General features: G+C 38.2%; 26 non-coding genes and 60 pseudogenes across 26 annotated transcripts; all 86 read right to left on the bottom strand.

Moving 5' to 3' along the window:
- Positions 1 to 69: 69 nt before the first annotated feature.
- LOC149602101 (5S ribosomal RNA) lies at positions 70 to 172 on the bottom strand (annotated as a pseudogene).
- Positions 173 to 547: 375 nt separating this feature from the next.
- Positions 548 to 666, bottom strand: LOC149602100 (5S ribosomal RNA). Its single transcript, XR_016379076.1, has one exon. It is a non-coding gene; the product is annotated as a 5S ribosomal RNA (ribosomal RNA).
- A 122-nt stretch (positions 667 to 788) lies between these two features.
- Positions 789 to 891, bottom strand: LOC149602099 (5S ribosomal RNA; annotated as a pseudogene).
- Positions 892 to 1,027: 136 nt separating this feature from the next.
- Positions 1,028 to 1,146, bottom strand: LOC149602098 (5S ribosomal RNA; annotated as a pseudogene).
- A 121-nt stretch (positions 1,147 to 1,267) lies between these two features.
- On the bottom strand, positions 1,268 to 1,370 carry LOC149602097 (5S ribosomal RNA; annotated as a pseudogene).
- Positions 1,371 to 1,492: 122 nt separating this feature from the next.
- LOC149602096 (5S ribosomal RNA) lies at positions 1,493 to 1,595 on the bottom strand (annotated as a pseudogene).
- Positions 1,596 to 1,971: 376 nt separating this feature from the next.
- On the bottom strand, positions 1,972 to 2,090 carry LOC149602095 (5S ribosomal RNA). The gene has a single exon (XR_016378557.1). It is a non-coding gene; the product is annotated as a 5S ribosomal RNA (ribosomal RNA).
- Positions 2,091 to 2,226: 136 nt separating this feature from the next.
- LOC149602094 (5S ribosomal RNA) lies at positions 2,227 to 2,329 on the bottom strand (annotated as a pseudogene).
- Positions 2,330 to 2,467: 138 nt separating this feature from the next.
- On the bottom strand, positions 2,468 to 2,586 carry LOC149602093 (5S ribosomal RNA). Its single transcript, XR_016378430.1, has one exon. It is a non-coding gene; the product is annotated as a 5S ribosomal RNA (ribosomal RNA).
- A 122-nt stretch (positions 2,587 to 2,708) lies between these two features.
- LOC149602092 (5S ribosomal RNA) lies at positions 2,709 to 2,828 on the bottom strand (annotated as a pseudogene).
- Positions 2,829 to 3,172: 344 nt separating this feature from the next.
- Positions 3,173 to 3,275, bottom strand: LOC149602091 (5S ribosomal RNA; annotated as a pseudogene).
- A 122-nt stretch (positions 3,276 to 3,397) lies between these two features.
- On the bottom strand, positions 3,398 to 3,500 carry LOC149602090 (5S ribosomal RNA; annotated as a pseudogene).
- Positions 3,501 to 3,637: 137 nt separating this feature from the next.
- LOC149602089 (5S ribosomal RNA) lies at positions 3,638 to 3,740 on the bottom strand (annotated as a pseudogene).
- Positions 3,741 to 3,876: 136 nt separating this feature from the next.
- On the bottom strand, positions 3,877 to 3,995 carry LOC149602088 (5S ribosomal RNA). Its single transcript, XR_016378429.1, has one exon. It is a non-coding gene; the product is annotated as a 5S ribosomal RNA (ribosomal RNA).
- A 122-nt stretch (positions 3,996 to 4,117) lies between these two features.
- LOC149602087 (5S ribosomal RNA) lies at positions 4,118 to 4,220 on the bottom strand (annotated as a pseudogene).
- Positions 4,221 to 4,356: 136 nt separating this feature from the next.
- On the bottom strand, positions 4,357 to 4,475 carry LOC149602086 (5S ribosomal RNA). The gene has a single exon (XR_016378428.1). It is a non-coding gene; the product is annotated as a 5S ribosomal RNA (ribosomal RNA).
- A 122-nt stretch (positions 4,476 to 4,597) lies between these two features.
- Positions 4,598 to 4,700, bottom strand: LOC149602085 (5S ribosomal RNA; annotated as a pseudogene).
- Positions 4,701 to 4,836: 136 nt separating this feature from the next.
- LOC149602084 (5S ribosomal RNA) lies at positions 4,837 to 4,955 on the bottom strand. Its single transcript, XR_016378426.1, has one exon. It is a non-coding gene; the product is annotated as a 5S ribosomal RNA (ribosomal RNA).
- A 122-nt stretch (positions 4,956 to 5,077) lies between these two features.
- On the bottom strand, positions 5,078 to 5,196 carry LOC149602083 (5S ribosomal RNA). Its single transcript, XR_016378375.1, has one exon. It is a non-coding gene; the product is annotated as a 5S ribosomal RNA (ribosomal RNA).
- Positions 5,197 to 5,540: 344 nt separating this feature from the next.
- Positions 5,541 to 5,643, bottom strand: LOC149602082 (5S ribosomal RNA; annotated as a pseudogene).
- Positions 5,644 to 5,765: 122 nt separating this feature from the next.
- On the bottom strand, positions 5,766 to 5,868 carry LOC149602081 (5S ribosomal RNA; annotated as a pseudogene).
- Positions 5,869 to 6,004: 136 nt separating this feature from the next.
- LOC149602080 (5S ribosomal RNA) lies at positions 6,005 to 6,123 on the bottom strand. The gene has a single exon (XR_016377878.1). It is a non-coding gene; the product is annotated as a 5S ribosomal RNA (ribosomal RNA).
- Positions 6,124 to 6,245: 122 nt separating this feature from the next.
- Positions 6,246 to 6,348, bottom strand: LOC149602079 (5S ribosomal RNA; annotated as a pseudogene).
- Positions 6,349 to 6,710: 362 nt separating this feature from the next.
- LOC149602078 (5S ribosomal RNA) lies at positions 6,711 to 6,813 on the bottom strand (annotated as a pseudogene).
- A 136-nt stretch (positions 6,814 to 6,949) lies between these two features.
- On the bottom strand, positions 6,950 to 7,068 carry LOC149602077 (5S ribosomal RNA). Its single transcript, XR_016378425.1, has one exon. It is a non-coding gene; the product is annotated as a 5S ribosomal RNA (ribosomal RNA).
- Positions 7,069 to 7,190: 122 nt separating this feature from the next.
- On the bottom strand, positions 7,191 to 7,293 carry LOC149602076 (5S ribosomal RNA; annotated as a pseudogene).
- A 136-nt stretch (positions 7,294 to 7,429) lies between these two features.
- Positions 7,430 to 7,548, bottom strand: LOC149602075 (5S ribosomal RNA). Its single transcript, XR_016378424.1, has one exon. It is a non-coding gene; the product is annotated as a 5S ribosomal RNA (ribosomal RNA).
- Positions 7,549 to 7,670: 122 nt separating this feature from the next.
- On the bottom strand, positions 7,671 to 7,773 carry LOC149602074 (5S ribosomal RNA; annotated as a pseudogene).
- Positions 7,774 to 7,909: 136 nt separating this feature from the next.
- LOC149602073 (5S ribosomal RNA) lies at positions 7,910 to 8,028 on the bottom strand. The gene has a single exon (XR_016378423.1). It is a non-coding gene; the product is annotated as a 5S ribosomal RNA (ribosomal RNA).
- A 122-nt stretch (positions 8,029 to 8,150) lies between these two features.
- LOC149602072 (5S ribosomal RNA) lies at positions 8,151 to 8,269 on the bottom strand. The gene has a single exon (XR_016378374.1). It is a non-coding gene; the product is annotated as a 5S ribosomal RNA (ribosomal RNA).
- Positions 8,270 to 8,613: 344 nt separating this feature from the next.
- LOC149602071 (5S ribosomal RNA) lies at positions 8,614 to 8,716 on the bottom strand (annotated as a pseudogene).
- Positions 8,717 to 8,838: 122 nt separating this feature from the next.
- Positions 8,839 to 8,941, bottom strand: LOC149602070 (5S ribosomal RNA; annotated as a pseudogene).
- Positions 8,942 to 9,077: 136 nt separating this feature from the next.
- On the bottom strand, positions 9,078 to 9,196 carry LOC149602069 (5S ribosomal RNA). Its single transcript, XR_016378422.1, has one exon. It is a non-coding gene; the product is annotated as a 5S ribosomal RNA (ribosomal RNA).
- Positions 9,197 to 9,318: 122 nt separating this feature from the next.
- On the bottom strand, positions 9,319 to 9,421 carry LOC149602068 (5S ribosomal RNA; annotated as a pseudogene).
- Positions 9,422 to 9,557: 136 nt separating this feature from the next.
- Positions 9,558 to 9,676, bottom strand: LOC149602067 (5S ribosomal RNA). Its single transcript, XR_016378421.1, has one exon. It is a non-coding gene; the product is annotated as a 5S ribosomal RNA (ribosomal RNA).
- Positions 9,677 to 9,798: 122 nt separating this feature from the next.
- LOC149602066 (5S ribosomal RNA) lies at positions 9,799 to 9,917 on the bottom strand. Its single transcript, XR_016378373.1, has one exon. It is a non-coding gene; the product is annotated as a 5S ribosomal RNA (ribosomal RNA).
- Positions 9,918 to 10,261: 344 nt separating this feature from the next.
- LOC149602065 (5S ribosomal RNA) lies at positions 10,262 to 10,364 on the bottom strand (annotated as a pseudogene).
- Positions 10,365 to 10,486: 122 nt separating this feature from the next.
- LOC149602064 (5S ribosomal RNA) lies at positions 10,487 to 10,589 on the bottom strand (annotated as a pseudogene).
- Positions 10,590 to 10,725: 136 nt separating this feature from the next.
- On the bottom strand, positions 10,726 to 10,844 carry LOC149602063 (5S ribosomal RNA; annotated as a pseudogene).
- A 119-nt stretch (positions 10,845 to 10,963) lies between these two features.
- Positions 10,964 to 11,082, bottom strand: LOC149602062 (5S ribosomal RNA; annotated as a pseudogene).
- Positions 11,083 to 11,201: 119 nt separating this feature from the next.
- Positions 11,202 to 11,304, bottom strand: LOC149602061 (5S ribosomal RNA; annotated as a pseudogene).
- A 136-nt stretch (positions 11,305 to 11,440) lies between these two features.
- LOC149602060 (5S ribosomal RNA) lies at positions 11,441 to 11,559 on the bottom strand. The gene has a single exon (XR_016378420.1). It is a non-coding gene; the product is annotated as a 5S ribosomal RNA (ribosomal RNA).
- Positions 11,560 to 11,681: 122 nt separating this feature from the next.
- On the bottom strand, positions 11,682 to 11,800 carry LOC149602059 (5S ribosomal RNA). The gene has a single exon (XR_016378372.1). It is a non-coding gene; the product is annotated as a 5S ribosomal RNA (ribosomal RNA).
- Positions 11,801 to 12,144: 344 nt separating this feature from the next.
- Positions 12,145 to 12,247, bottom strand: LOC149602058 (5S ribosomal RNA; annotated as a pseudogene).
- Positions 12,248 to 12,369: 122 nt separating this feature from the next.
- LOC149602057 (5S ribosomal RNA) lies at positions 12,370 to 12,472 on the bottom strand (annotated as a pseudogene).
- Positions 12,473 to 12,608: 136 nt separating this feature from the next.
- Positions 12,609 to 12,727, bottom strand: LOC149602056 (5S ribosomal RNA). The gene has a single exon (XR_016378419.1). It is a non-coding gene; the product is annotated as a 5S ribosomal RNA (ribosomal RNA).
- Positions 12,728 to 12,849: 122 nt separating this feature from the next.
- On the bottom strand, positions 12,850 to 12,968 carry LOC149602055 (5S ribosomal RNA). Its single transcript, XR_016378370.1, has one exon. It is a non-coding gene; the product is annotated as a 5S ribosomal RNA (ribosomal RNA).
- Positions 12,969 to 13,312: 344 nt separating this feature from the next.
- Positions 13,313 to 13,415, bottom strand: LOC149602054 (5S ribosomal RNA; annotated as a pseudogene).
- A 122-nt stretch (positions 13,416 to 13,537) lies between these two features.
- LOC149602053 (5S ribosomal RNA) lies at positions 13,538 to 13,640 on the bottom strand (annotated as a pseudogene).
- Positions 13,641 to 13,776: 136 nt separating this feature from the next.
- On the bottom strand, positions 13,777 to 13,895 carry LOC149602052 (5S ribosomal RNA; annotated as a pseudogene).
- A 119-nt stretch (positions 13,896 to 14,014) lies between these two features.
- LOC149602051 (5S ribosomal RNA) lies at positions 14,015 to 14,133 on the bottom strand (annotated as a pseudogene).
- Positions 14,134 to 14,492: 359 nt separating this feature from the next.
- LOC149602050 (5S ribosomal RNA) lies at positions 14,493 to 14,611 on the bottom strand. The gene has a single exon (XR_016379190.1). It is a non-coding gene; the product is annotated as a 5S ribosomal RNA (ribosomal RNA).
- Positions 14,612 to 14,733: 122 nt separating this feature from the next.
- LOC149602049 (5S ribosomal RNA) lies at positions 14,734 to 14,852 on the bottom strand (annotated as a pseudogene).
- A 122-nt stretch (positions 14,853 to 14,974) lies between these two features.
- Positions 14,975 to 15,093, bottom strand: LOC149602048 (5S ribosomal RNA). The gene has a single exon (XR_016378224.1). It is a non-coding gene; the product is annotated as a 5S ribosomal RNA (ribosomal RNA).
- A 136-nt stretch (positions 15,094 to 15,229) lies between these two features.
- Positions 15,230 to 15,348, bottom strand: LOC149602047 (5S ribosomal RNA). Its single transcript, XR_016379071.1, has one exon. It is a non-coding gene; the product is annotated as a 5S ribosomal RNA (ribosomal RNA).
- A 363-nt stretch (positions 15,349 to 15,711) lies between these two features.
- On the bottom strand, positions 15,712 to 15,830 carry LOC149602046 (5S ribosomal RNA; annotated as a pseudogene).
- Positions 15,831 to 15,964: 134 nt separating this feature from the next.
- Positions 15,965 to 16,083, bottom strand: LOC149602045 (5S ribosomal RNA). Its single transcript, XR_016379196.1, has one exon. It is a non-coding gene; the product is annotated as a 5S ribosomal RNA (ribosomal RNA).
- Positions 16,084 to 16,445: 362 nt separating this feature from the next.
- LOC149602044 (5S ribosomal RNA) lies at positions 16,446 to 16,564 on the bottom strand (annotated as a pseudogene).
- A 119-nt stretch (positions 16,565 to 16,683) lies between these two features.
- Positions 16,684 to 16,786, bottom strand: LOC149602043 (5S ribosomal RNA; annotated as a pseudogene).
- A 137-nt stretch (positions 16,787 to 16,923) lies between these two features.
- On the bottom strand, positions 16,924 to 17,042 carry LOC149602042 (5S ribosomal RNA). The gene has a single exon (XR_016379162.1). It is a non-coding gene; the product is annotated as a 5S ribosomal RNA (ribosomal RNA).
- Positions 17,043 to 17,179: 137 nt separating this feature from the next.
- On the bottom strand, positions 17,180 to 17,282 carry LOC149602041 (5S ribosomal RNA; annotated as a pseudogene).
- Positions 17,283 to 17,644: 362 nt separating this feature from the next.
- Positions 17,645 to 17,763, bottom strand: LOC149602040 (5S ribosomal RNA; annotated as a pseudogene).
- Positions 17,764 to 17,900: 137 nt separating this feature from the next.
- LOC149602039 (5S ribosomal RNA) lies at positions 17,901 to 18,019 on the bottom strand. The gene has a single exon (XR_016378719.1). It is a non-coding gene; the product is annotated as a 5S ribosomal RNA (ribosomal RNA).
- Positions 18,020 to 18,141: 122 nt separating this feature from the next.
- Positions 18,142 to 18,260, bottom strand: LOC149602038 (5S ribosomal RNA; annotated as a pseudogene).
- A 361-nt stretch (positions 18,261 to 18,621) lies between these two features.
- LOC149602037 (5S ribosomal RNA) lies at positions 18,622 to 18,724 on the bottom strand (annotated as a pseudogene).
- A 377-nt stretch (positions 18,725 to 19,101) lies between these two features.
- On the bottom strand, positions 19,102 to 19,220 carry LOC149602036 (5S ribosomal RNA). Its single transcript, XR_016379006.1, has one exon. It is a non-coding gene; the product is annotated as a 5S ribosomal RNA (ribosomal RNA).
- Positions 19,221 to 19,357: 137 nt separating this feature from the next.
- LOC149602035 (5S ribosomal RNA) lies at positions 19,358 to 19,476 on the bottom strand (annotated as a pseudogene).
- Positions 19,477 to 19,599: 123 nt separating this feature from the next.
- LOC149602034 (5S ribosomal RNA) lies at positions 19,600 to 19,702 on the bottom strand (annotated as a pseudogene).
- Positions 19,703 to 19,839: 137 nt separating this feature from the next.
- On the bottom strand, positions 19,840 to 19,957 carry LOC149602033 (5S ribosomal RNA; annotated as a pseudogene).
- Positions 19,958 to 21,180: 1,223 nt separating this feature from the next.
- LOC149602032 (5S ribosomal RNA) lies at positions 21,181 to 21,283 on the bottom strand (annotated as a pseudogene).
- A 377-nt stretch (positions 21,284 to 21,660) lies between these two features.
- LOC149602031 (5S ribosomal RNA) lies at positions 21,661 to 21,779 on the bottom strand (annotated as a pseudogene).
- Positions 21,780 to 21,901: 122 nt separating this feature from the next.
- On the bottom strand, positions 21,902 to 22,004 carry LOC149602030 (5S ribosomal RNA; annotated as a pseudogene).
- A 122-nt stretch (positions 22,005 to 22,126) lies between these two features.
- LOC149602029 (5S ribosomal RNA) lies at positions 22,127 to 22,244 on the bottom strand (annotated as a pseudogene).
- A 123-nt stretch (positions 22,245 to 22,367) lies between these two features.
- Positions 22,368 to 22,486, bottom strand: LOC149602028 (5S ribosomal RNA; annotated as a pseudogene).
- A 370-nt stretch (positions 22,487 to 22,856) lies between these two features.
- On the bottom strand, positions 22,857 to 22,975 carry LOC149602027 (5S ribosomal RNA; annotated as a pseudogene).
- A 122-nt stretch (positions 22,976 to 23,097) lies between these two features.
- LOC149602026 (5S ribosomal RNA) lies at positions 23,098 to 23,200 on the bottom strand (annotated as a pseudogene).
- A 122-nt stretch (positions 23,201 to 23,322) lies between these two features.
- LOC149602025 (5S ribosomal RNA) lies at positions 23,323 to 23,440 on the bottom strand (annotated as a pseudogene).
- A 123-nt stretch (positions 23,441 to 23,563) lies between these two features.
- Positions 23,564 to 23,682, bottom strand: LOC149602024 (5S ribosomal RNA; annotated as a pseudogene).
- A 370-nt stretch (positions 23,683 to 24,052) lies between these two features.
- On the bottom strand, positions 24,053 to 24,171 carry LOC149602023 (5S ribosomal RNA; annotated as a pseudogene).
- Positions 24,172 to 24,293: 122 nt separating this feature from the next.
- Positions 24,294 to 24,396, bottom strand: LOC149602022 (5S ribosomal RNA; annotated as a pseudogene).
- Positions 24,397 to 24,518: 122 nt separating this feature from the next.
- Positions 24,519 to 24,636, bottom strand: LOC149602021 (5S ribosomal RNA; annotated as a pseudogene).
- Positions 24,637 to 24,760: 124 nt separating this feature from the next.
- LOC149602020 (5S ribosomal RNA) lies at positions 24,761 to 24,879 on the bottom strand (annotated as a pseudogene).
- A 371-nt stretch (positions 24,880 to 25,250) lies between these two features.
- LOC149602019 (5S ribosomal RNA) lies at positions 25,251 to 25,369 on the bottom strand (annotated as a pseudogene).
- A 122-nt stretch (positions 25,370 to 25,491) lies between these two features.
- Positions 25,492 to 25,610, bottom strand: LOC149602018 (5S ribosomal RNA; annotated as a pseudogene).
- Positions 25,611 to 25,732: 122 nt separating this feature from the next.
- LOC149602017 (5S ribosomal RNA) lies at positions 25,733 to 25,835 on the bottom strand (annotated as a pseudogene).
- A 136-nt stretch (positions 25,836 to 25,971) lies between these two features.
- LOC149602016 (5S ribosomal RNA) lies at positions 25,972 to 26,090 on the bottom strand (annotated as a pseudogene).
- Positions 26,091 to 26,312: the final 222 nt, after the last annotated feature.

The following is a 26,312-nucleotide window of genomic DNA, read 5'->3' as shown; positions in this document are numbered from 1 at the left end:
TATCAAAAAGAAGATATGTTTGCTTTTTTCATATATAGTGGAATTTAAAAGAGGAAATAAAAGTGAAAAAGCCAACGGCACGCTGTGTTCCCAAGTACTGACTGCGCTCGACGCTGCTTAACTTCGGTGATCGGACGAGAACCGGTGTTTTCAGCGTGATATGGCCGTTGCCGAGAGTGCTAGATAATAATTCGAATTTAAATTAAGTGAGACAAATTAACCTTCATCTTTTTAAAACAATAACAAAAAGAAAATAAGTTTGCTTTTTTCATATCTGGTGGAATTTAAAAGAGGAAACAAAAGTGAAAAAGCCAAGGGCACGCAGAGTTTCCAAGTACTGACTGCGCTCGACGCTGCTTAACTTCGGTGATCGGACGAGAACCTGTGTTTTCAGCGTGATATGGCCGTTGCCGAGAGTGCTAGATAATAATTCGAATTTAAATTAAGTGAGACAAATTAACCTTCATCTTTTTAAAACAATAACAAAAAGAAAATATGTTTGCTTTTTTCATATCTATTGGAATTTAAAAGAGGAAAAAAAATTAAAGGCCAACGGCACGCAGTGTTCCTAAGTGGTCTCCCTCCCAAGTACTGACTGCGCTCGACGCTGCTTAACTTCGGTGATCGGACGTGAACCGGTGTTTTCAGCGTGATATGGCCGTTGCCGAGAGTGCTATTTAATAATTTGAATTTAATGAACCTTCTTCTTTATAAAACAATAACAAAAATAAGATATGTATGTTTTTTTCATATCTGGTGGAATTTAAAAGAGGAAACAAAAGTGAAAAAGCCAACGGCACGCAGAGTTTCGAAGTACTGACTGCGCTCGACGCTGCTTAACTTCGGTGATCGGACGAGAACCGGTGTTTTCAGCGTGATATGGCCGTTGCCGAGAGTGCTAGATAATAATTCGAATTTAAATTAAGTGAGACAAATTAACCTTCATCTTTTAAAACAATAACTAAAAGAAAATAAGTTTGCTTTTTTCATATCTATTGGAATTTAAAAGAGGAAAAAAAATTGAAAACGCCAACGGCACGCAGTGTTCCTATGTGGTCTCCCTCCCGAGTACTGACTGCGCTCGACGCTGCTTAACTTCGGTGATCGGACGAGAACCGGTGTTTTCAGTGTGATATGGCCGTTGCCGAGAGTGCTATTTAATAATTTGAATTTAATTAACCTTCATCTTTATAAAACAATAACAAAAAGAAGATATGTTTGCTTTTTTCATATCTGGTGGAATTTAAAAGAGGAAAAAAAAGGAAAAAGCCAACGGCACGCTGTGTTCCCAAGTACTGACTGCGCTCGACGCTGCTTAACTTCGGTGATCGGACGAGAACCGTTGTATTCAGCGTGATATGGCCGTTGCCGAGAGTGCTAGTTAATAATTTGAATTTAATTAACTTTCATCTCTATAAAACAATATCAAAAAGAAGATATGTTTGCTTTTTTCATATATAGTGGAATTTAAAAGAGGAAATAAAAGTGAAAAAACCAACGGCACGCTGTGTTCCCAAGTACTGACTGCGCTCGACGCTGCTTAACTTCGGTGATCGGACGAGAACCGGTGTTTTCAGCGTGATATGGCCGTTGCCGAGAGTGCTAGATAATAATTCGAATTTAAATTAAGTGAGACAAATTAACCTTCATCTTTTTAAAACAATAACAAAAAGAAAATAAGTTTGCTTTTTTCATATCTGGTGGAATTTAAAAGAGGAAACAAAAGTGAAAAAGCCAATGGCACGCAGAGTTTCCAAGTACTGACTGCGCTCGACGCTGCTTAACTTCGGTGATCGGACGAGAACCTCTGTTTTCAGCGTGATATGGCCGTTGCCGAGAGTGCTAGATAATAATTCGAATTTAAATTAAGTGAGACAAATTAACCTACATCTTTTTAAAACAATAACAAAAAGAAAATATGTTTGCTTTTTTCATATCTATTGGAATTTAAAAGAGGAAAAAATGTGAAAACGCCAACGGCACGCAGTGTTCCTAAGCGGTCTCCCTCCCAAATACTGACTGCGCTCGACGCTGCTTAACTTCGGTGATCGGACGAGAACCGGTGTTTTCAGCGTGATATGGCCGTTGCCGAGAGTGCTAGATAATAATTCGAATTTAAATTAAGTGAGACAAATTAACCTTCATCTTTTTAAAACAATAACAAAAAGAAAATAAGTTTGCTTTTTCATATCTGCTGGAATTTAAAAGAGGAAACAAAAGTGAAAAAGCCAACGGCACGCAGAGTTTCCAAGTACTGACTGCGCTCGACGCTGCTTAACTTCGGTGATCGGACGAGAACCGGTGTTTTCAGCGTGATATGGCCGTTGCCGAGAGTGCTAGATAATAATTCGAATTTAAATTAAGTGAGACAAATTAACCTTCATTTTTTTAAAACAATAGCAAAACGAAAATATGTTTGCTTTTTTTCATATCTATTGGAATTTAAAAGAGGAAAAAAAATTGAAAAAGCCAACGGCACGCAGTGTTCCTATGTGGTCTCCCTCCCGAGTACTGACTGCGCTCGACGCTGCTTAACTTCGGTGATCGGACGAGAACCGGTGTTTTCAGTGTGATATGGCCGTTGCCGAGAGTGCTATTTAATAATTTGAATTTAATTAACTTTCGTCTTTATAAAACAATATCAAAAAGAAGATATGTTTGGTTTTTTCATATCTGGTGGAATTTAAAAGAGGAAATAAAAGTGAAAAAGCCAACGGCACGCAGTGTTCCTAAGTGGTCTCCCTCCCAAGTACTGACTGCGCTCGACCCCTGCTTAACTTCGGTGATCGGACGAGAACCGGTGTTTTCAGCGTGATATGGTCGTTGCCGAGAGTGCTAGTTAATAATTCGAATTTAATTAACCTTCATATTTATAAAACAATAAAAAAAGAAGATATGGTTGGTTTTTCATATCTGGTGGAATTTAAAAGAGGAAACAAAAAGAAAAAAGCCAACGGCACGCAGTGATCCCAAGTACTGACTGCGCTAGACGCTGGATAACTTCGGTGATCGGACGAGAACCGGTGTTTTCAGCGTGATATGGCCGTTGCCGAGAGTGCTGGATAATAATTTGAATTTAATTAAGGTTCATCTTTATAAAACAATAACAAAAAGAAGATATGTTTGGTTTTTTCATATCTGGTGGAATTTAAAAGTGAAAAAAAAGTGAAAAAGCCAACGGCACGCAGTGTTCCCAAGTACTGACTGCGCTCGATGCTGCTTAACTTCGGTAATCGGACGTGAACCGGTGTTTTCAGCGTGATATGGCCGTTGCCGAGAGTGCTATTTAATAATTTGAATTTAATTAACCTTCATCTCTATAAAACAATAACAAAAAGAAGATATGTTTGGTTTTTTCATATCTGGTGGAATTTAAAAGAGGAAACAAAAGTGAAAAAGCCAACGGCACGCAGAGTTTCGAAGTACTGACTGCGCTCGACGCTGCTTAACTTCGGTGATCGGACGAGAACCGGTGTTTTCAGCGTGATATGGCCGTTGCCGAGCGTGCTAGATAATAATTCGAATTTAAATTAAGTGAGACAAATTAACCTTCATCTTTTTAAAACAATAACAAAAAGAAAATAAGTTTGCTTTTTTCATATCTGGTTGAATTTAAAAGAGGAATCAAAAGTGAAAAAGCCAACGGCACGCAGAGTTTCCAAGTACTGACTGCGCTCGACGCTGCTTAACTTCGGTGATCGGACGAGAACCGGTGTTTTCAGCGTGATATGGCCGTTGCCGAGAGTGCTAGATAATAATTCGAATTTAAATTAAGTGAGACAAATTAACCTTCATCTTTTAAAACAATAACTAAAAGAAAATAAGTTTGCTTTTTTCATATCTATTGGAATTAAAAAGAGGAAAAAAAATTGAAAAAGCCAACGGCACGCAGTGTTCCTATGTGGTCTCCCTCCCGAGTACTGACTGCGCTCGACGCTGCTTAACTTCGGTGATCGGACGAGAACCGGTGTTTTCAGTGTGATATGGCCGTTGCCGAGAGTGCTATTTTATAATTTGAATTTAATTAACCTTCATCTTTATAAAACAATAACAAAAATAAGATATGTTTGCTTTTTTCATATCTGGTGGAATTTAAAAGAGGAAACAAAAGTGAAAAAGCCAACGGCACGCAGAGTTTCCAAGTACTGACTGCGCTCGACGCTGCTTAACTTCGGTGATCGGACGAGAACCGGTGTTTTCAGCGTGATATGGCCGTTGCCGAGAGTGCTAGATAATAATTCGAATTTAAATTAAGTGAGACAAATTAACCTTCATCTTTTAAAACAATAACTAAAAGAAAATAAGTTTGCTTTTTTCATATCTATTGGAATTAAAAAGAGGAAAAAAAATTGAAAAAGCCAACGGCACGCAGTGTTCCTATGTGGTCTCCCTCCCGAGTACTGACTGCGCTCGACGCTGCTTAACTTCGGTGATCGGACGAGAACCGGTGTTTTCAGTGTGATATGGCCGTTGCCGAGAGTGCTATTTTATAATTTGAATTTAATTAACCTTCATCTTTATAAAACAATAACAAAAATAAGATATGTTTGCTTTTTTCATATCTGGTGGAATTTAAAAGAGGAAACAAAAGTGAAAAAGCCAACGGCACGCAGAGTTTCCAAGTACTGACTGCGCTCGACGCTGCTTAACTTCGGTGATCGGACGAGAACCGGTGTTTTCAGCGTGATATGGCCGTTGCCGAGAGTGCTAGATAATAATTCGAATTTAAATTAAGTGAGACAAATTAACCTTCATCTTTTAAAACAATAACTAAAAGAAAATAAGTTTGCTTTTTTCATATCTATTGGAATTTAAAAGAGGAAAAAAAATTGAAAAAGCCAACGGCACGCAGTGTTCCTATGTGGTCTCCCTCCCGAGTACTGACTGCGCTCGACGCTGCTTAACTTCGGTGATCGGACGAGAACCGGTGTTTTCAGTGTGATATGGCCGTTGCCGAGAGTGCTATTTAATAATTTGAATTTAATTAACTTTCGGCTTTATAAAACAATATCAAAAAGAAGATATGTTTGGTTTTTTCATATCTGGTGGAATTTAAAAGAGGAAATAAAAGTGAAAAAGCCAACGGCACGCAGTGTTCCTAAGTGGTCTCCCTCCCAAGTACTGACTGCGCTCGACGCTGCTTAACTTCGGTGATCGGACGAGAACCGGTGTTTTCAGCGTGATATGGTCGTTGCCGAGAGTGCTAGTTAATAATTCGAATTTAATTAACCTTCATATTTATAAAACAATAAAAAAAGAAGATATGGTTGGTTTTTCATATCTGGTGGAATTTAAAAGAGGAAACAAAAAGAAAAAAGCCAACGGCACGCAGTGATCCCAAGTACTGACTGCGCTAGACGCTGGATAACTTCGGTGATCGGACGAGAACCGGTGTTTTCAGCGTGATATGGCCGTTGCCGAGAGTGCTGGATAATAATTTGAATTTAATTAAGGTTCATCTTTATAAAACAATAACAAAAAGAAGATATGTTTGGTTTTTTCATATCTGGTGGAATTTAAAAGTGAAAAAAAAGTGAAAAAGCCAACGGCACGCAGTGTTCCCAAGTACTGACTGCGCTCGATGCTGCTTAACTTCGGTAATCGGACGTGAACCGGTGTTTTCAGCGTGATATGGCCGTTGCCGAGAGTGCTATTTAATAATTTGAATTTAATTAACCTTCATCTCTATAAAACAATAACAAAAAGAAGATATGTTTGGTTTTTTCATATCTGGTGGAATTTAAAAGAGGAAACAAAAGTGAAAAAGCCAACGGCACGCAGAGTTTCGAAGTACTGACTGCGCTCGACGCTGCTTAACTTCGGTGATCGGACGAGAACCGGTGTTTTCAGCGTGATATGGCCGTTGCCGAGAGTGCTAGATAATAATTCGAATTTAAATTAAGTGAGACAAATTAACCTTCATTTTTTTAAAACAATAACAAAACGAAAATATGTTTGCTTTTTTTCATATCTATTGGAATTTAAAAGAGGGAAAAAAATTAAAGGCCAACGGCACGCAGTGTTCCTTAGTGGTCTCCCTCCCAAGTACTGACTGCGCTCGACGCTGCTTAACTTCGGTGATCGGACGAGAACCGGTGTATTCAGCGTGATATGGCCGTTGCCGAGAGTGCTAGTTAATAATTTGAATTTAATTAACTTTCATCTCTATAAAACAATATCAAAAAGATGATATGTTTGCTTTTTTCATATCTAGTGGAATTTAAAAGAGGAAATAAAAGTGAAAAAGCCAACGGCGCGCTGTGTTCCCAAGTACTGACTGCGCTCGACGCTGCTTAACTTCGGTAATCGGACGAGAACCGGTGTTTTCAGCGTGATATGGCCGTTGCCGAGAGTGCTATTTAATAATTTGAATTTAATTAACCTTCATCTTTATAAAACAATAACAAAAATAAGATATGTTTGCTTTTTTCATATCTGGTGGAATTTAAAAGAGGAAACAAAAGGGAAAAAGCCAACGGCACGCAGAGTTTCCAAGTACTGACTGCGCTCGACGCTGCTGAACTTCGGTGATCGGACGAGACCCGGTGTTTTCAGCGTGATATGGCCGTTGCCGAGCGTGCTAGATAATAATTCGAATTTAAATTAAGTGAGACAAATTAACCTTCATCTTTTTAAAACAATAACAAAAAGAAAATAAGTTTGCTTTTTTCATATCTGGTTGAATTTAAAAGAGGAATCAAAAGTGAAAAAGCCAACGGCACGCAGAGTTTCCAAGTACTGACTGCGCTCGACGCTGCTTAACTTCGGTGATCGGACGAGAACCGGTGTTTTCAGCGTGATATGGCCGTTGCCGAGAGTGCTAGATAATAATTCGAATTTAAATTAAGTGAGACAAATTAACCTTCATCTTTTAAAACAATAACTAAAAGAAAATAAGTTTGCTTTTTTCATATCTATTGGAATTAAAAAGAGGAAAAAAAATTGAAAAAGCCAACGGCACGCAGTGTTCCTATGTGGTCTCCCTCCCGAGTACTGACTGCGCTCGACGCTGCTTAACTTCGGTGATCGGACGAGAACCGGTGTTTTCAGTGTGATATGGCCGTTGCCGAGAGTGCTATTTTATAATTTGAATTTAATTAACCTTCATCTTTATAAAACAATAACAAAAATAAGATATGTTTGCTTTTTTCATATCTGGTGGAATTTAAAAGAGGAAACAAAAGTGAAAAAGCCAACGGCACGCAGAGTTTCCAAGTACTGACTGCGCTCGACGCTGCTTAACTTCGGTGATCGGACGAGAACCGGTGTTTTCAGCGTGATATGGCCGTTGCCGAGAGTGCTAGATAATAATTCGAATTTAAATTAAGTGAGACAAATTAACCTTCATCTTTTAAAACAATAACTAAAAGAAAATAAGTTTGCTTTTTTCATATCTATTGGAATTAAAAAGAGGAAAAAAAATTGAAAAAGCCAACGGCACGCAGTGTTCCTATGTGGTCTCCCTCCCGAGTACTGACTGCGCTCGACGCTGCTTAACTTCGGTGATCGGACGAGAACCGGTGTTTTCAGTGTGATATGGCCGTTGCCGAGAGTGCTATTTTATAATTTGAATTTAATTAACCTTCATCTTTATAAAACAATAACAAAAATAAGATATGTTTGCTTTTTTCATATCTGGTGGAATTTAAAAGAGGAAACAAAAGTGAAAAAGCCAACGGCACGCAGAGTTTCCAAGTACTGACTGCGCTCGACGCTGCTTAACTTCGGTGATCGGACGAGAACCGGTGTTTTCAGCGTGATATGGCCGTTGCCGAGAGTGCTAGATAATAATTCGAATTTAAATTAAGTGAGACAAATTAACCTTCATCTTTTAAAACAATAACTAAAAGAAAATAAGTTTGCTTTTTTCATATCTATTGGAATTTAAAAGAGGAAAAAAAATTGAAAAAGCCAACGGCACGCAGTGTTCCTATGTGGTCTCCCTCCCGAGTACTGACTGCGCTCGACGCTGCTTAACTTCGGTGATCGGACGAGAACCGGTGTTTTCAGTGTGATATGGCCGTTGCCGAGAGTGCTATTTAATAATTTGAATTTAATTAACTTTCGGCTTTATAAAACAATATCAAAAAGAAGATATGTTTGGTTTTTTCATATCTGGTGGAATTTAAAAGAGGAAATAAAAGTGAAAAAGCCAACGGCACGCAGTGTTCCTAAGTGGTCTCCCTCCCAAGTACTGACTGCGCTCGACGCTGCTTAACTTCGGTGATCGGACGAGAACCGGTGTTTTCAGCGTGATATGGTCGTTGCCGAGAGTGCTAGTTAATAATTCGAATTTAATTAACCTTCATATTTATAAAACAATAAAAAAAGAAGATATGGTTGGTTTTTCATATCTGGTGGAATTTAAAAGAGGAAACAAAAAGAAAAAAGCCAACGGCACGCAGTGATCCCAAGTACTGACTGCGCTAGACGCTGGATAACTTCGGTGATCGGACGAGAACCGGTGTTTTCAGCGTGATATGGCCGTTGCCGAGAGTGCTGGATAATAATTTGAATTTAATTAAGGTTCATCTTTATAAAACAATAACAAAAAGAAGATATGTTTGGTTTTTTCATATCTGGTGGAATTTAAAAGTGAAAAAAAAGTGAAAAAGCCAACGGCACGCAGTGTTCCCAAGTACTGACTGCGCTCGATGCTGCTTAACTTCGGTAATCGGACGTGAACCGGTGTTTTCAGCGTGATATGGCCGTTGCCGAGAGTGCTATTTAATAATTTGAATTTAATTAACCTTCATCTCTATAAAACAATAACAAAAAGAAGATATGTTTGGTTTTTTCATATCTGGTGGAATTTAAAAGAGGAAACAAAAGTGAAAAAGCCAACGGCACGCAGAGTTTCCAAGTACTGACTGCGCTCGACGCTGCTTAACTTCGGTGATCGGACGAGAACCGGTGTTTTCAGCGTGATATGGCCGTTGCCGAGAGTGCTAGATAATAATTCGAATTTAAATTAAGTGAGACAAATTAACCTTCATCTTTTAAAACAATAACTAAAAGAAAATAAGTTTGCTTTTTTCATATCTATTGGAATTAAAAAGAGGAAAAAAAATTGAAAAAGCCAACGGCACGCAGTGTTCCTATGTGGTCTCCCTCCCGAGTACTGACTGCGCTCGACGCTGCTTAACTTCGGTGATCGGACGAGAACCGGTGTTTTCAGTGTGATATGGCCGTTGCCGAGAGTGCTATTTTATAATTTGAATTTAATTAACCTTCATCTTTATAAAACAATAACAAAAATAAGATATGTTTGCTTTTTTCATATCTGGTGGAATTTAAAAGAGGAAACAAAAGTGAAAAAGCCAACGGCACGCAGAGTTTCCAAGTACTGACTGCGCTCGACGCTGCTTAACTTCGGTGATCGGACGAGAACCGGTGTTTTCAGCGTGATATGGCCGTTGCCGAGAGTGCTAGATAATAATTCGAATTTAAATTAAGTGAGACAAATTAACCTTCATCTTTTAAAACAATAACTAAAAGAAAATAAGTTTACTTTTTTCATATCTATTGGAATTTAAAAGAGGAAAAAAAATTGAAAAAGCCAACGGCACGCAGTGTTCCTATGTGGTCTCCCTCCCGAGTACTGACTGCGCTCGACGCTGCTTAACTTCGGTGATCGGACGAGAACCGGTGTTTTCAGTGTGATATGGCCGTTGCCGAGAGTGCTATTTAATAATTTGAATTTAATTAACTTTCGGCTTTATAAAACAATATCAAAAAGAAGATATGTTTGGTTTTTTCATATCTGGTGGAATTTAAAAGAGGAAATAAAAGTGAAAAAGCCAACGGCACGCAGTGTTCCTAAGTGGTCTCCCTCCCAAGTACTGACTGCGCTCGACGCTGCTTAACTTCGGTGATCGGACGAGAACCGGTGTTTTCAGCGTGATATGGTCGTTGCCGAGAGTGCTAGTTAATAATTCGAATTTAATTAACCTTCATATTTATAAAACAATAAAAAAAGAAGATATGGTTGGTTTTTCATATCTGGTGGAATTTAAAAGAGGAAACAAAAAGAAAAAAGCCAACGGCACGCAGTGATCCCAAGTACTGACTGCGCTAGACGCTGGATAACTTCGGTGATCGGACGAGAACCGGTGTTTTCAGCGTGATATGGCCGTTGCCGAGAGTGCTGGATAATAATTTGAATTTAATTAAGGTTCATCTTTATAAAACAATAACAAAAAGAAGATATGTTTGGTTTTTTCATATCTGGTGGAATTTAAAAGTGAAAAAAAAGTGAAAAAGCCAACGGCACGCAGTGTTCCCAAGTACTGACTGCGCTCGATGCTGCTTAACTTCGGTAATCGGACGTGAACCGGTGTTTTCAGCGTGATATGGCCGTTGCCGAGAGTGCTATTTAATAATTTGAATTTAATTAACCTTCATCTCTATAAAACAATAACAAAAAGAAGATATGTTTGGTTTTTTCATATCTGGTGGAATTTAAAAGAGGAAACAAAAGTGAAAAAGCCAACGGCACGCAGAGTTTCCAAGTACTGACTGCGCTCGACGCTGCTTAACTTCGGTGATCGGACGAGAACCGGTATTTTCAGCGTGATATGGCCGTTGCCGAGAGTGCTAGATAATAATTCGAATTTAAATTAAGTGAGACAAATTAACCTTCATCTTTTTAAAACAATAAGTAAAAGAAAATATGTTTGCTTTTTTCATATCTATTGGAATTTAAAAGAGGAAAAAAAAATTAAAAGCCAACGGCACGCAGTGTTCCTAAGTGGTCTCCCTCCCAAGTACTGACTGCACTCGAAGCTGCTTAACTTCGGTGATCGGACGAGAACCGGTGTTTTCAGCGTGAAATGGCCTTTGCCGAGTGTGCTATTTAATAATATGAGTTTAATTAACCCTCATCTTTATAAAACAACAATATGATGATATGTTTGCTTTTTTCATATCTGGTGGAATTTAAAAGAGGAAACAAAAGTGAAAAAGCCAACGGCACGCATAGTTCCTAAGTGGTCTCCCTCCCAAGTACTGACTGCGCTCGAAGCTGCTTAACTTCGGTGATCGGACGAGAACCGGCGTATTCAGAATCATATGTCCGTTGCCGAGAGTGCTAGTTAATAATTTGAATTTAATTAACCTTCATCTTTATAAAACAACAAAAAGATGATATGTTTGCTTTTTTCATATCTGGTGGAATCGAAAAGAGGAAACAAAAGTGAAAAAGCCAACGGCACGCAGAGTTTCCAAGTACTGACTGCGCTCGACGCTGCTTAACTTCGGTGATCGGACGAGAACCGGTGTTTTCAGCGTGATATGGCCGTTGCCGAGAGTGCTAGATAATAATTCGAATTTAAATTAAGTGAGACAAATTAACCTTCATCTTTTAAAACAATAACTAAAAGAAAATAAGTTTGCTTTTTTCATATCTATTGGAATTTAAAAGAGGAAAAAAAATTGAAAAAGCCAACGGCACGCAGTGTTCCTATGTGGTCTCCCTCCCGAGTACTGACTGCGCTCGACGCTGCTTAACTTCGGTGATCGGACGAGAACCGGTGTTTTCAGTGTGATATGGCCGTTGCCGAGAGTGCTATTTAATAATTTGAATTTAATTAACTTTCGGCTTTATAAAACAATATCAAAAAGAAGATATGTTTGGTTTTTTCATATCTGGTGGAATTTAAAAGAGGAAATAAAAGTGAAAAAGCCAACGGCACGCAGTGTTCCTAAGTGGTCTCCCTCCCAAGTACTGACTGCGCTCGACGCTGCTTAACTTCGGTGATCGGACGAGAACCGGTGTTTTCAGCGTGATATGGTCGTTGCCGAGAGTGCTAGTTAATAATTCGAATTTAATTAACCTTCATATTTATAAAACAATAAAAAAAGAAGATATGGTTGGTTTTTCATATCTGGTGGAATTTAAAAGAGGAAACAAAAAGAAAAAAGCCAACGGCACGCAGTGATCCCAAGTACTGACTGCGCTAGACGCTGGATAACTTCGGTGATCGGACGAGAACCGGTGTTTTCAGCGTGATATGGCCGTTGCCGAGAGTGCTGGATAATAATTTGAATTTAATTAAGGTTCATCTTTATAAAACAATAACAAAAAGAAGATATGTTTGGTTTTTTCATATCTGGTGGAATTTAAAAGTGAAAAAAAAGTGAAAAAGCCAACGGCACGCAGTGTTCCCAAGTACTGACTGCGCTCGATGCTGCTTAACTTCGGTAATCGGACGTGAACCGGTGTTTTCAGCGTGATATGGCCGTTGCCGAGAGTGCTATTTAATAATTTGAATTTAATTAACCTTCATCTCTATAAAACAATAACAAAAAGAAGATATGTTTGGTTTTTTCATATCTGGTGGAATTTAAAAGAGGAAACAAAAGTGAAAAAGCCAACGGCACGCAGAGTTTCCAAGTACTGACTGCGCTCGACGCTGCTTAACTTCGGTGATCGGACGAGAACCGGTGTTTTCAGCGTGATATGGCCGTTGCCGAGAGTGCTAGATAATAATTCGAATTTAAATTAAGTGAGACAAATTAACCTTCATCTTTTAAAACAATAACTAAAAGAAAATAAGTTTACTTTTTTCATATCTATTGGAATTTAAAAGAGGAAAAAAAATTGAAAAAGCCAACGGCACGCAGTGTTCCTATGTGGTCTCCCTCCCGAGTACTGACTGCGCTCGACGCTGCTTAACTTCGGTGATCGGACGAGAACCGGTGTTTTCAGTGTGATATGGCCGTTGCCGAGAGTGCTATTTAATAATTTGAATTTAATTAACTTTCGGCTTTATAAAACAATATCAAAAAGAAGATATGTTTGGTTTTTTCATATCTGGTGGAATTTAAAAGAGGAAATAAAAGTGAAAAAGCCAACGGCACGCAGTGTTCCTAAGTGGTCTCCCTCCCAAGTACTGACTGCGCTCGACGCTGCTTAACTTCGGTGATCGGACGAGAACCGGTGTTTTCAGCGTGATATGGTCGTTGCCGAGAGTGCTAGTTAATAATTCGAATTTAATTAACCTTCATATTTATAAAACAATAAAAAAAGAAGATATGGTTGGTTTTTCATATCTGGTGGAATTTAAAAGAGGAAACAAAAAGAAAAAAGCCAACGGCACGCAGTGATCCCAAGTACTGACTGCGCTAGACGCTGGATAACTTCGGTGATCGGACGAGAACCGGTGTTTTCAGCGTGATATGGCCGTTGCCGAGAGTGCTGGATAATAATTTGAATTTAATTAAGGTTCATCTTTATAAAACAATAACAAAAAGAAGATATGTTTGGTTTTTTCATATCTGGTGGAATTTAAAAGTGAAAAAAAAGTGAAAAAGCCAACGGCACGCAGTGTTCCCAAGTACTGACTGCGCTCGATGCTGCTTAACTTCGGTAATCGGACGTGAACCGGTGTTTTCAGCGTGATATGGCCGTTGCCGAGAGTGCTATTTAATAATTTGAATTTAATTAACCTTCATCTCTATAAAACAATAACAAAAAGAAGATATGTTTGGTTTTTTCATATCTGGTGGAATTTAAAAGAGGAAACAAAAGTGAAAAAGCCAACGGCACGCAGAGTTTCCAAGTACTGACTGCGCTCGACGCTGCTTAACTTCGGTGATCGGACGAGAACCGGTATTTTCAGCGTGATATGGCCGTTGCCGAGAGTGCTAGATAATAATTCGAATTTAAATTAAGTGAGACAAATTAACCTTCATCTTTTTAAAACAATAAGTAAAAGAAAATATGTTTGCTTTTTTCATATCTATTGGAATTTAAAAGAGGAAAAAAAAATTAAAAGCCAACGGCACGCAGTGTTCCTAAGTGGTCTCCCTCCCAAGTACTGACTGCACTCGAAGCTGCTTAACTTCGGTGATCGGACGAGAACCGGTGTTTTCAGCGTGAAATGGCCTTTGCCGAGTGTGCTATTTAATAATATGAGTTTAATTAACCCTCATCTTTATAAAACAACAATATGATGATATGTTTGCTTTTTTCATATCTGGTGGAATTTAAAAGAGGAAACAAAAGTGAAAAAGCCAACGGCACGCATAGTTCCTAAGTGGTCTCCCTCCCAAGTACTGACTGCGCTCGAAGCTGCTTAACTTCGGTGATCGGACGAGAACCGGCGTATTCAGAATCATATGTCCGTTGCCGAGAGTGCTAGTTAATAATTTGAATTTAATTAACCTTCATCTTTATAAAACAACAAAAAGATGATATGTTTGCTTTTTTCATATCTGGTGGAATCGAAAAGAGGAAACAAAAGTGAAAAAGCCAACGGCACGCAGAGTTTCCAAGTACTGACTGCGCTCGACGCTGCTTAACTTCGATGATCGGACGAGAACCGTTTTTTTCAGCGTGATATGGCCGTTGCCGAGAGTGCCAGATAATAATTCGAATTTAAATTAAGTGAGACAAATTAACCTTCATCTTTTTAAAACAATAACAAAAAGAAAATATGTTTGCTTTTTTGAAATCTATTGGAATTTAAAAGTGGAGAAAAAAGTGAAAAAACCAACGGCACGCAGTGTTCCTAAGTGGTCTCCCTCCCAAGTACTAACTGCGCTCGACGCTGCTTAATTTCGGTGATCGGACGAGAACCGGTGTTTTCAGCGTGATATGGCCGTTAGCGAAATTGCTATTTAATAATTTGAATTTAATTAACTTTCGTCTTTATAAAACAATATCAAAAAGAAGATATGTTTGGTTCTTTCATATCTGGTGGAATTTAAAAGAGGAAATAAAAGTGATAAAGCCAACGGCCCGCAGTGTTCCTAAGTGGTCTCCCTCCCAAGCACTGACTGCGCTCGACGCTGCTTAACTTCGGTGATCGGACGAGAACCGGTGTTTTCAGCGTGATATGGCCGCTAGCGAAAGTGCTATTTAATAATTTGAATTTAATTAACTTTCGTCTTTATAAAACAATATCAAAAAGAAGATATGTTTGGTGTTTTCATATCTGGTGGAATTTAAAAGAGGAAATAAAAGTGATAAAGCCAACGGCCCGCAGTGTTCCTAAGTGGTCTCCCTCCCTAGTACTGACTGCGCTCGACGCTGCTTAACTTCGGTGATCGGACGAGAACCGGTGCTTTCAGCGTGATATGGCCGTTGCCGAAAGTGCTAGTTAATAATTCAAATTTAAATTAAGTGAGACAAATTAACCTTCATCATTTTAAAACAATAACAAAAAGAAAATATGTTTGCTTTTTTCATATCTATTGGAATTTAAAAGAGGAAAAAAAGTGAAAAAGCCAACGGCACGCAGTGTTCCTAAGTGGTCTCCCTCCCAAGTACTGACTGCGCTCGACGCTGCTTAACTTCGGTGATCGGACGAGAACCGGTGTATTCAGCGTGATATGGCCGTTGCCGAGAGTCCTAGTTAATAATTTGAATTTAATTAACCTTCATTTTTATAAAACAATAACAAAAGGAAGATATGTTTGCTTTTTTCATATCTATTGGAATTTAAAAGAGGAAAAAAAAAGTGAAAAAGCCAACGACACGCAGAGTTTCCAAGTACTGACAGCGCTCGACGCTGCTTAACTTCGGTGATCGGACGAGAACCGTTTTTTTCAGCGTGATATGGCCGTTGCCGAGAGTGCTAGTTAATTATTCGAATTTAAATTAAGTGAGAAAAATTAACCTTCATCTTTTTAAAACAATAACAAAAAGAAAATATGTTTGCTTTTTTGAAATCTATTGGAATTTAAAAGTGGAGAAAAAAGTGAAAAAATCAACGGCACGCAGTGTTCCTAAGTGGTCTCCCTCCCAAGTACTGACTGCGCTCGACGCTGCTTAACTTCGGAGATCGGACGAGAACCGGTGTTTTCAGCGTGATATGGCCGTTGCCGAGAGTCAGTTAATAATTCGAATTTAAATTAATTGAGACAAATTAACCTTCATCTTTTTAAAACAATAACAAAAAGAAAATAAGTTTGCTTTTTTCATATCTATTGGAATTTAAAAGAGGAAAAAAAGTGAAAAAGCCAACGGCACGCAGTGTTCCTAAGTGGTCTCCCTCCCAAGTACTGACTGCGCTCGACGCTGCTTAACTTCGGTGATCGGACGAGAACCGGTGTTTTCAGCGTGAAATGGCCGTTGCCCAGTGTGCTATTTAATAAATTGAATTTAATTAACCTTCATCTTTATAAAACAATAACAAAAAGAAGATATGTTTGCTTTTTTCATATCTGGTGGAATTTAAAAGAGGAAACAAATGTGAAAAAGCCAACGGCACGCAAAGTTTCCAAGTACTGACTGCGCTCGACGCTGCTTAAAATCGGTGATCGTACGAGAACCGGTGTTTTCAGCGTGATATGGCCGTTTCCGAGAGTGCTAGATAATAATTCGAATTTAAATTAAGTGAGACAAATTAACCTTCATCTTTTTAAAACGATAACAAAAAGAAAATATGTTTGCTTTTTTCATATCTATTGGAATTTAAAAGAGGAAAAAAAAGTGAAAAAGCCAACGGCACGCATAGTTCCTAAGTGGTCTCCCTCCCAAGTACTGACTGCGCTCGAAGCTGCTTAACTTCGGTGATCGGACGAGAACCGGCGTATTCAGAATGATATGTCCGTTGCCGAGAGTGCTAGTTAATAATTTGAATTTAATTAACCTTCATCTTTATAAAACAACAAAAAGATGATATGTTTGCTTTTTTCATATCTGGTGGAATCGAAAAGAGGAAACAAAAGTGAAAAAGCCAACGGCACGCAGAGTTTCCAAGTACTGACTGCGCTCGACGCTGCTTAACTTCGATGATCGGACGAGAACCGGTGTTTTCAGCGTGATATGGCCGTTGCCGAGAGTGCCAGATAATAATTCGAATTTAAATTAAGTGAGACAAATTAACCTTCATCTTTTTAAAACAAAAACAAAAAGAAAATAAGTTTGCTATTTTCATATCTATTGGAATTTAAAAGAGGAAAAACAAGTGAAAAAGCCAACGGCACGCAGTGTTCCTAAGTGGTCTCCCTCCCTAGTACTGACTGCGCTCAACGCTGCTTAACTTCGGTGATCGGACGAGAACCGATGTTTTCAGCGTGATATGGCCGTTGCCGAGAGTGCTAGTTAATAATTCAAATTTAAATTAAGTGAGACAAATTAACCTTCATCTTTTTTAAACAATAACATAAATAAAATATGTTTGCTTTTTTCATATCAATTTGAATTTAAAAGAGGAAAAAAAAGTGAAAAAGCCAACGGCACGCAGAGTTTCCAAGTACTGACTGCGCTCGACGCTGCTTAACTTCGGTGATCGGACGAGAACCGGTGTTTTCAGCGGGATATGGCCGTTAGCGAAAGTGCTATTTAATAATTTGAATTTAATTAACCTTCATCTTTATAAAACAATAACAAAAAGAAGATATGTTTGCTTTTTTCATATCTGGTGGAATTTAAAAGAGGAAACAAAAGTGAAAAAGCCAACGGCACGCAGAGTTTCCAAGTACTGACTGCGCTCGACGCTGCTTAAAATCGGTGATCGTACGAGAACCGGTGTTTTCAGCGTGATATGGCCGTTTCCGAGAGTGCTAGATAATAATTCGAATTTAAATTAAGTGAGACAAATTAACCTTCATCTTTTTAAAACAATAACAAAAAGAAAATATGTTTGCTTTTTTCATATCTATTGGAATTTAAAAGAGGAAAAAAAAAATTAAAAGCCAACGGCACGCAGTGTTCCTAAGTGGTCTCCCTCCCAAGTACTGACTGCGCACGACGCTGCTTAAAATCGGAGATCGTACGAGAACCGGTGTTTTCAGCGTGATATGGCCGTTGCCGAGAGTGCTAGATAATAATTCGAACTTAAGTTAAGTGAGACAAATTAACCTTCATCTTTTTAAAACAATAACAAAAAGAAAATATGTTTGCTTTTTTCATATCTATTGGAATTTAAAAGAGGAAAAATAAAATTAAAAGCCAACGGCACGCAGTATTCCTAAGTGGACTCCCTCCCAAGTACTGACTGCGCTCGACGCTGCTTAACTTCGGAGATCGGACGAGAACCGGTGTTTTCAGCGGGATATGGCCGTTAGCGAAAGTGCTATTTAATAATTTGAATTTAATTAACTTTCGTCTTTATAAAACAATATCAAAAAGAAGATATGTTTGGTTTTTTCATATCTGGTGGAATTTAAAAGAGGAAATAAAAGTGAAAAAGCCAACAGCCCGCACTGTTCCTAAGTGGTCTCCCTACCAAGTACTGACTGCGCTCGACGCTGCTTAACTTCGGTGATCGGACGAGAACCGGTGTATTCAGCGTGATATGGCCGTTGCCGAGAGTGCTAGTTAATAATTTGAATTTAATTAACCTTCATTTTTATAAAACAATAACAAAAAGAAGATATGTTTGCTTTTTTCATATCTGGTGGAATTTGAAAGAGGAAACAAAAAGGAAAAATCCAACGGCACGCAGTATTCCCAAGTACTGACTGCGCTCGACGCTGCTTAACTTCGGTGATCGGACGAGAACCGTTTTTTCAGCGTGATATGGCCGTTGCCGAGAGTGCTAGTTAATAATTCGAATTTAAATTAAGTGAGACAAATTAACCTTCATCTTTTTAAAACAATAACAAAAAGAAAATAAGTTTGCTTTTTTCATATCTATTGGAATTTAAAAGAGGAAAAAAAAGTGAAAAAGCCAACGGCACGCAGAGCTTCCAAGTACTGACTGCGCTCGACGCTGCTTAACTTCGGTGATCGGACGAGAACCGGTGTTTTCAGCGTGATATGGCCGTTGCCGAGAGTGCTAAATAATAATTCGAATTTAAATTAAGTGAGACAAATTAACCTTCATCTTTTTAAAACAAAAACAAAAAGAAAATAAGTTTGCTATTTTCATATCTGGTGGAATTTAAAAGATGAAACAAAAAGGAAAAATCCAACGGCACGCAGTATTCCCAAGTACTGACTGCGCTCGACGCTGCTTAACTTCGGTGATCGGACGAGAACCGTTTCTTTCAGCGTGATATGGCCGTTGCCGAGAGTGCTAGTTAATAATTCGAATTTAAATTAAGTGAGACAAATTAACCTTCATCTTTTTAAAACAATAACAAAAAGAAAATATGTTTGCTTTTTTGAAATCTATTGGAATTTAAAAGAGGAAAAAAAAGTGAAAAAGCCAACGGCACGCAGTGTTCCTAAGTGGTCTCCCTCCCAAGTACTGACTGCGCTCGACGCTGCTTAACTTCGGTGATCGGACGAGAACCGGTGTTTTCAGCGTGATATGGCCGTTGCCGAGAGTGCTAGTTAATAATTCAAATTTAAATTAAGTGAGACAAATTAACCTTCATCATTTTAAAACAATAACATAAATAAAATATGTTTGCTTTTGTCATATCTATTGGAATTTAAAAGTGGAGAAAAAAGTGAAAAAACCAACGGCACGCAGTGTTCCTAAGTGGTCTCCCTCCCAAGAACTGACTGCGCTCGACGCTGCTTAACGTCGGTGATCGGACGAGAACCGGTGTTTTCAGCGTGATATGGCCGTTGTCGAGAGTGCTAGTTAATAATTCGAATTTAATTTACCTTCATATTTATAAAAACAATAACAAAAAGAAGATATGTTTGGTTTTTTCATATCTGGTGGGATTTAAAAGCGGAAACAAAAAGGAAAAAGCCAACGGCACGCAGTATTCCCAAGTACTGACTGCGCTCGACGCTGCTTAACTTCGGTGATCGGACGAGAACCGTTTTTTTCAGCGTGATATGGCCGTTGCCGAGAGTGCTAGTTAATAATTCGAATTTAAATTAAGTGAGACAAATTAACCTTCGCCTTTTTAAAACAATAACAAAAAGAAAATATGTTTGCTTTTTTGAAATCTATTGGAATTTAAATGTGGAGAAAAAAGTGAAAAAACCAACGGCACGCAGTGTTCGTAAGTGGTCTCCCTCCCAGGTACTGACTGCGCTCGACGCTGCTTAACTTCCTGATCGGAGGAGAACCGGTGTGTTCAGCGTGATATGGCCGTTGCCGAGAGTGCTAGTTAATAATTTGAATTTAATTAACCTTCATCTTTATAAAACAATAACAAAAAGAAGATATGTTTGCTTTTTTCATATCTGGTGGAATTTAAAAGAGGAAATAAAAGTGAAAAAGCCAACGGCCCGCAGTGTTCCTAAGTTGTCTCCCTCCCAAGTACTGACTGCGCTCGACGCTCCTTAACTTCCTGATCGGAGGAGAAGCGGTGTATTCAGCGTGATATGGCCGTTGCCGAGAGTGCTAGTTAATAATTTGAATTTAATTAACCTTCATCTTTATAAAACAATAACAAAAAGAAGATATTTAAAAAGGTCAAACATAACTATTATTATACACGGGTGTGAAGTAATTTAGAAAATTAAAGAAATTTACGGAGATAAACCACGTGTAATTAGAGTTAAATAATAATTTATTTAAAACATCCAAATTAAAAATGAGACGTTTCGAGCCGCGGCTCGTCGTTCAGTCTGGTGAACCATAGTGAGTTTCACATTAATAAGCTATACACTAAAAAACTAAAAAACAATATATCTAAAAAAGGGGGGAGTATAACATTTTATCCCTAGGAGATTATTTACATCTAGAGGGTGCCAGGTTGGCGCGGGAATTTATTTATTTTTATTTTTATATTTTAATAGGTTATTAATGTTCCAATTATTTTTTAAGGAGATTCCGGCTTCTAAATTAAAATTGTTATGTTTAAAATTTTTTATAAATATGCTTTCAGTAATTTTACGTTTAAAATAATCCTTTTCTTTAGCCAAAATAGAGATATTATGCCAATTAATCTGGTGTGAAGTATTAAATTTTAGATGAACAAATATGGCATTTGTTTCTTTTTTGTTTTTGACATCTCTTTTATGTTCCTTGACTCTATCAAGTAGTTTCTCCCCGATGTAAACCTTATTACAGGTTTTACATTCAATTTTATAAATTATGCCCGAAGTATTTAAAATATCAACTTTATCTCTATCAGATTCCGATTCCCATTTAACTAAGGCACTCCTTAAATCCTTAGCTTTTTTGTTAATAATTTTAATATTAAAAGGTCTTAACTTCCTCTGAAGGGTTTCATTAAATCCCTTGTAATAAGGTAAGAAAAGCCATTTTTCAGATTCCATATTTTTTTTGGCTGTTGTAGTAATATTGGTAAAAAGAAGATATGTTTGCTTTTTTCATATCTGGTGGAATTTAAAAGAGGAAACAAAAGTGAAAAAGCCAACGGCACGCAGAGTTTCCAAGTACTGACTGCGCTCGACGCTGCTTAACTTCGGTGATCGGACGAGAACCGGTGTTTTCAGCGTGATATGGCCGTTGCCGAGAGTGCTAGATAATAATTCGAATTTAAATTAAGTGAGACAAATTAACCTTCATCTTTTTAAAACAAAAACAAAAAGAAAATAAGTTTGCTATTTTCATATCTGGTGGAATTTAAAAGATGAAACAAAAAGGAAAAATCCAACGGCACGCAGTATTCCCAAGTACTGACTGCGCTCGACGCTGCTTAACTTCGGTGATCGGACGAGAACCGTTTCTTTCAGCGTGATATGGCCGTTGCCGAGAGTGCTAGTTAATAATTCGAATTTAAATTAAGTGAGACAAATTAACCTTCATCTTTTTAAAACAATAACAAAAAGAAAATATGTTTGCTTTTTTGAAATCTATTGGAATTTAAAAGAGGAAAAAAAAGTGAAAAAGCCAACGGCACGCAGTGTTCCTAAGTGGTCTCCCTCCCAAGTACTGACTGCGCTCGACGCTGCTTAACCTCGGCGATCGGAGGAGAACTGGTGTTTTCAGCGTGAAATAGCCGTTGCCGAGTGTGGTGTTTAATAATTTGAATTTAATTAACCTTCATCTTTATAAAACAATAACAAAAAGAAGATATGTTTGCTTTTTTCATATCTGGTGGAATTTAAAAGAGGAAACAAAAGTGAAAAAGCCAACGGCACGAAGAGCTTCCAAGTACTGACTGCGCTCGACGCTGCTTAACTTCGGAGATCGGACGAGAACCGGTGTTTTCAGCGTGATATGGCCGTTAGCGAATGTGCTATTTAATAATTTGAATTTAATTAACTTTCGTCTTTATTAAACAATATCAAAAAGAAGATATGTTTGGTTTTTTCATATCTGGTGGAATTTAAAAGAGGAAATAAAAGTGAAAAAGCCAACGGCCCGCAGTGTTCGTAAGTGGTCTCCCTCCCAAGTACTGACTGCGCTCGACGCTGCTTAACTTCCTGATCGGAGGAGAACCGGTGTGTTCAGCGTGATATGGCCGTTGCCGAAAGTGCTAGTTAATAATTTGAATTTATTATACCTTCATCTTTATAAAACTATAACAAAAAAAAAGATATCTTTGCTTTTTTCATATCTGGTGGAATTTAAAAGAGGAAACAAAAATTAAAAAGCCAACGGCACGCATTGTTCCTAAGTGGTCTCCCTCCCAAGTACTGACTGCGCTCGACGCTGCTTAACTTCGGTGATCGGACGAGAACCGTTGAATTCAGCGTGATACGGCCGTTGCCGAGAGTGCTAGTTAATAATTTGAATTTATTATACCTTCATCTTTATAAAACTATAACAAAAAAAGATATGTTTGCTTCTTTCATATCTGGTGGAATTTAAAAGAGGAAACAAAAGTGAAAAAACCAACGGCACGCAGTGTTCCTAAGTGGTCTCCCTCCCCTGACTGCGCTCGACGCTGCTTAAAATCGGTGATCGTACGAGAACCGGTGTTTTCAGCGTGATATGGCCGTTGCCGAAAATGCTAGATAATAATTCGAATTTAAATTAAGTGAGACAAACTAACCTTCATCTTTTTAAAACAATAACAAAAAGAAAATATTTTTGCTTTTTTCATATCTATTGGAATTTAAAAGAGGAAAAAAAATTAAAAGCCAACGGCACGCAGTGTTCCTAAGTGGTCTCCCTCCCAAGTACTGACTGCGCTCGACGCTGCTTAACTTCGGCGATCGGAGGAGAACTGGTGTTTTCAGCGTGAAATAGCCGTTGCCGAGTGTGGTGTTTAATAATTTGAATTTAATTAACCTTCATCTTTATAAAACAATAACAAAAAGAAGATATGTTTGCTTTTTTCATATCTGGTGGAATTTAAAAGAGGAAACAAAAGTGAAAAAGCCAACGGCACGAAGAGCTTCCAAGTACTGACTGCGCTCGACGCTGCTTAACTTCGGAGATCGGACGAGAACCGGTGTTTTCAGCGTGATATGGCCGTTAGCGAATGTGCTATTTAATAATTTGAATTTAATTAACTTTCGTCTTTATTAAACAATATCAAAAAGAAGATATGTTTGGTTTTTTCATATCTGGTGGAATTTAAAAGAGGAAATAAAAGTGAAAAAGCCAACGGCCCGCAGTGTTCGTAAGTGGTCTCCCTCCCAAGTACTGACTGCGCTCGACGCTGCTTAACTTCCTGATCGGAGGAGAACCGGTGTGTTCAGCGTGATATGGCCGTTGCCGAAAGTGCTAGTTAATAATTTGAATTTATTATACCTTCATCTTTATAAAACTATAACAAAAAAAAAGATATCTTTGCTTTTTTCATATCTGGTGGAATTTAAAAGAGGAAACAAAAATTAAAAAGCCAACGGCACGCATTGTTCCTAAGTGGTCTCCCTCCCAAGTACTGACTGCGCTCGACGCTGCTTAACTTCGGTGATCGGACGAGAACCGTTGAATTCAGCGTGATACGGCCGTTGCCGAGAGTGCTAGTTAATAATTTGAATTTATTATACCTTCATCTTTATAAAACTATAACAAAAAAAGATATGTTTGCTTCTTTCATATCTGGTGGAATTTAAAAGAGGAAACAAAAGTGAAAAAACCAACGGCACGCAGTGTTCCTAAGTGGTCTCCCTCCCCTGACTGCGCTCGACGCTGCTTAAAATCGGTGATCGTACGAGAACCGGTGTTTTCAGCGTGATATGGCCGTTGCCGAAAATGCTAGATAATAATTCGAATTTAAATTAAGTGAGACAAACTAACCTTCATCTTTTTAAAACAATAACAAAAAGAAAATATTTTTGCTTTTTTCATATCTATTGGAATTTAAAAGAGGAAAAAAAATTAAAAGCCAACGGCACGCAGTGTTCCTAAGTGGTCTCCCTCCCAAGTACTGACTGCGCTCGACGCTGCTTAACTTCGGCGATCGGAGGAGAACTGGTGTTTTCAGCGTGAAATAGCCGTTGCCGAGTGTGGTGTTTAATAATTTGAATTTAATTAACCTTCATCTTTATAAAACAATAACAAAAAGAAGATATGTTTGCTTTTTTCATATCTGGTGGAATTTAAAAGAGGAAACAAAAGTGAAAAAGCCAACGGCACGAAGAGCTTCCAAGTACTGACTGCGCTCGACGCTGCTTAACTTCGGAGATCGGACGAGAACCGGTGTTTTCAGCGTGATATGGCCGTTAGCGAATGTGCTATTTAATAATTTGAATTAAATTAACTTTCGTCTTTATTAAACAATATCAAAAAGAAGATATGTTTGGTTTTTTCATATCTGGTGGAATTTAAAAGAGGAAATAAAAGTGAAAAAGCCAACGGCCCGCAGTGTTCGTAAGTGGTCTCCCTCCCAAGTACTGACTGCGCTCGACGCTACTTAACTTCCTGATCGGAGGAGAACCGGTGTGTTCAGCGTGATATGGCCGTTGCCGAAAGTGCTAGTTAATAATTTGAATTTATTATACCTTCATCTTTATAAAACTATAACAAAAAAAAAAGATATCTTTGCTTTTTTCATATCTGGTGGAATTTAAAAGAGGAAACAAAAATTAAAAAGCCAACGGCACGCATTGTTCCTAAGTGGTCTCCCTCCCAAGTACTGACTGCGCTCGACGCTGCTTAACTTCGGTGATCGGACGAGAACCGTTGAATTCAGCGTGATACGGCCGTTGCCGAGAGTGCTAGTTAATAATTTGAATTTATTATACCTTCATCTTTATAAAACTATAACAAAAAAAAGATATGTTTGCTTCTTTCATATCTGGTGGAATTTAAAAGAGGAAACAAAAGTGAAAAAACCAACGGCACGCAGTGTTCCTAAGTGGTCTCCCTCCCCTGACTGCGCTCGACGCTGCTTAAAATCGGTGATCGTACGAGAACCGGTGTTTTCAGCGTGATATGGCCGTTGCCGAAAATGCTAGATAATAATTCGAATTTAAATTAAGTGAGACAAACTAACCTTCATCTTTTTAAAACAATAACAAAAAGAAAATATTTTTGCTTTTTTCATATCTATTGGAATTTAAAAGTGGAAAAAAAATTAAAAGCCAACGGCACGCAGTGTTCCTAAGTGGTCTCCCTCCCAAGTACTGACTGCGCTCGACGCTGCTTAACTTCGGAGATAGGACGAGAACCGGTGCTTTCAGCGTGATATGGCCGTTAGCGAAAGTGCTATTTAATAATTTGAATTTAATTAACTTTCGTCTTTATAAAACAATATCAAAAAGAAGATATGTTTGGTTTTTTCATATCTGGTGGAATTTAAAAGAGGAAATAAAAGTGAAAAAGCCAACGGCCCGCGGTGTTCCTAAGTGGTCTCCCTCCCAAGTACTGACTGCGCTCGACGCTGCTTAACTTCGGTGATCGGACGAGAACCGGTGTATTCAGCGTGATATGGCCGTTGCCGAGAGTGCTTATTAATAATTTGAATTTAATTAACCTTCATTTTTATAAAACAATAACATAAATAAAATATGTTTGCTTTTTTCATATCTATTGGAATTTAAAAGAGGAAAAAAAAGTGAAAAAGCCAACGGCACGCAGAGTTTCCAAGTACTGACTGCGCTCGACGCTGCTTAACTTCGGTGATCGGACGAGAACCGGTGTTTTCAGCGTGATATGGCCGTTGCCGAGAGTGCTAGTTAATAATTCAAATTTAAATTAAGTGAGACAAATTAACCTTCATCATTCTAAAACAATAACATAAATAAAATATGTTTGCTTTTTTCATATCTATTGGAATTTAAAAGAGGAAAAAAAGTGAAAAAGCCAACGGCACGCAGTGTTCCTAAGTGGTCTCCCTCCCACGTACTGACTGCGCTCGACGCTGCTTAACTTCGGTGATCGTACGATAACCGGTGTATACAGCGTGATATGGCCGTTGCCGAGAGTGCTAGTTAATAATTTGAATTTAATTTACTTTCATTTTTATAAAACAATAACAAAAAGAAGATATGTTTGCTTTTTTCATATCTGGTGGAATTTAAAAGAGGAAACAAAAAGGAAAAATCCAACGGCACGCAGTATTCCCAAGTACTGACTGCGCTCGACGCTGCTTAACTTCGGTGATCGGACGAGAACCGTTTTTTTCAGCGTGATATGGCCGTT

Source organism: Phalangium opilio, unplaced genomic scaffold (genome assembly GCF_054372755.1).
Source record: "Phalangium opilio isolate 3A_F unplaced genomic scaffold, DU_Popi_V2 ptg000360l_1, whole genome shotgun sequence".
In the NCBI taxonomy this organism is placed as follows: domain Eukaryota; kingdom Metazoa; phylum Arthropoda; class Arachnida; order Opiliones; family Phalangiidae; genus Phalangium; species Phalangium opilio.
This window is presented reverse-complemented; position numbering and strand designations above follow the sequence as displayed.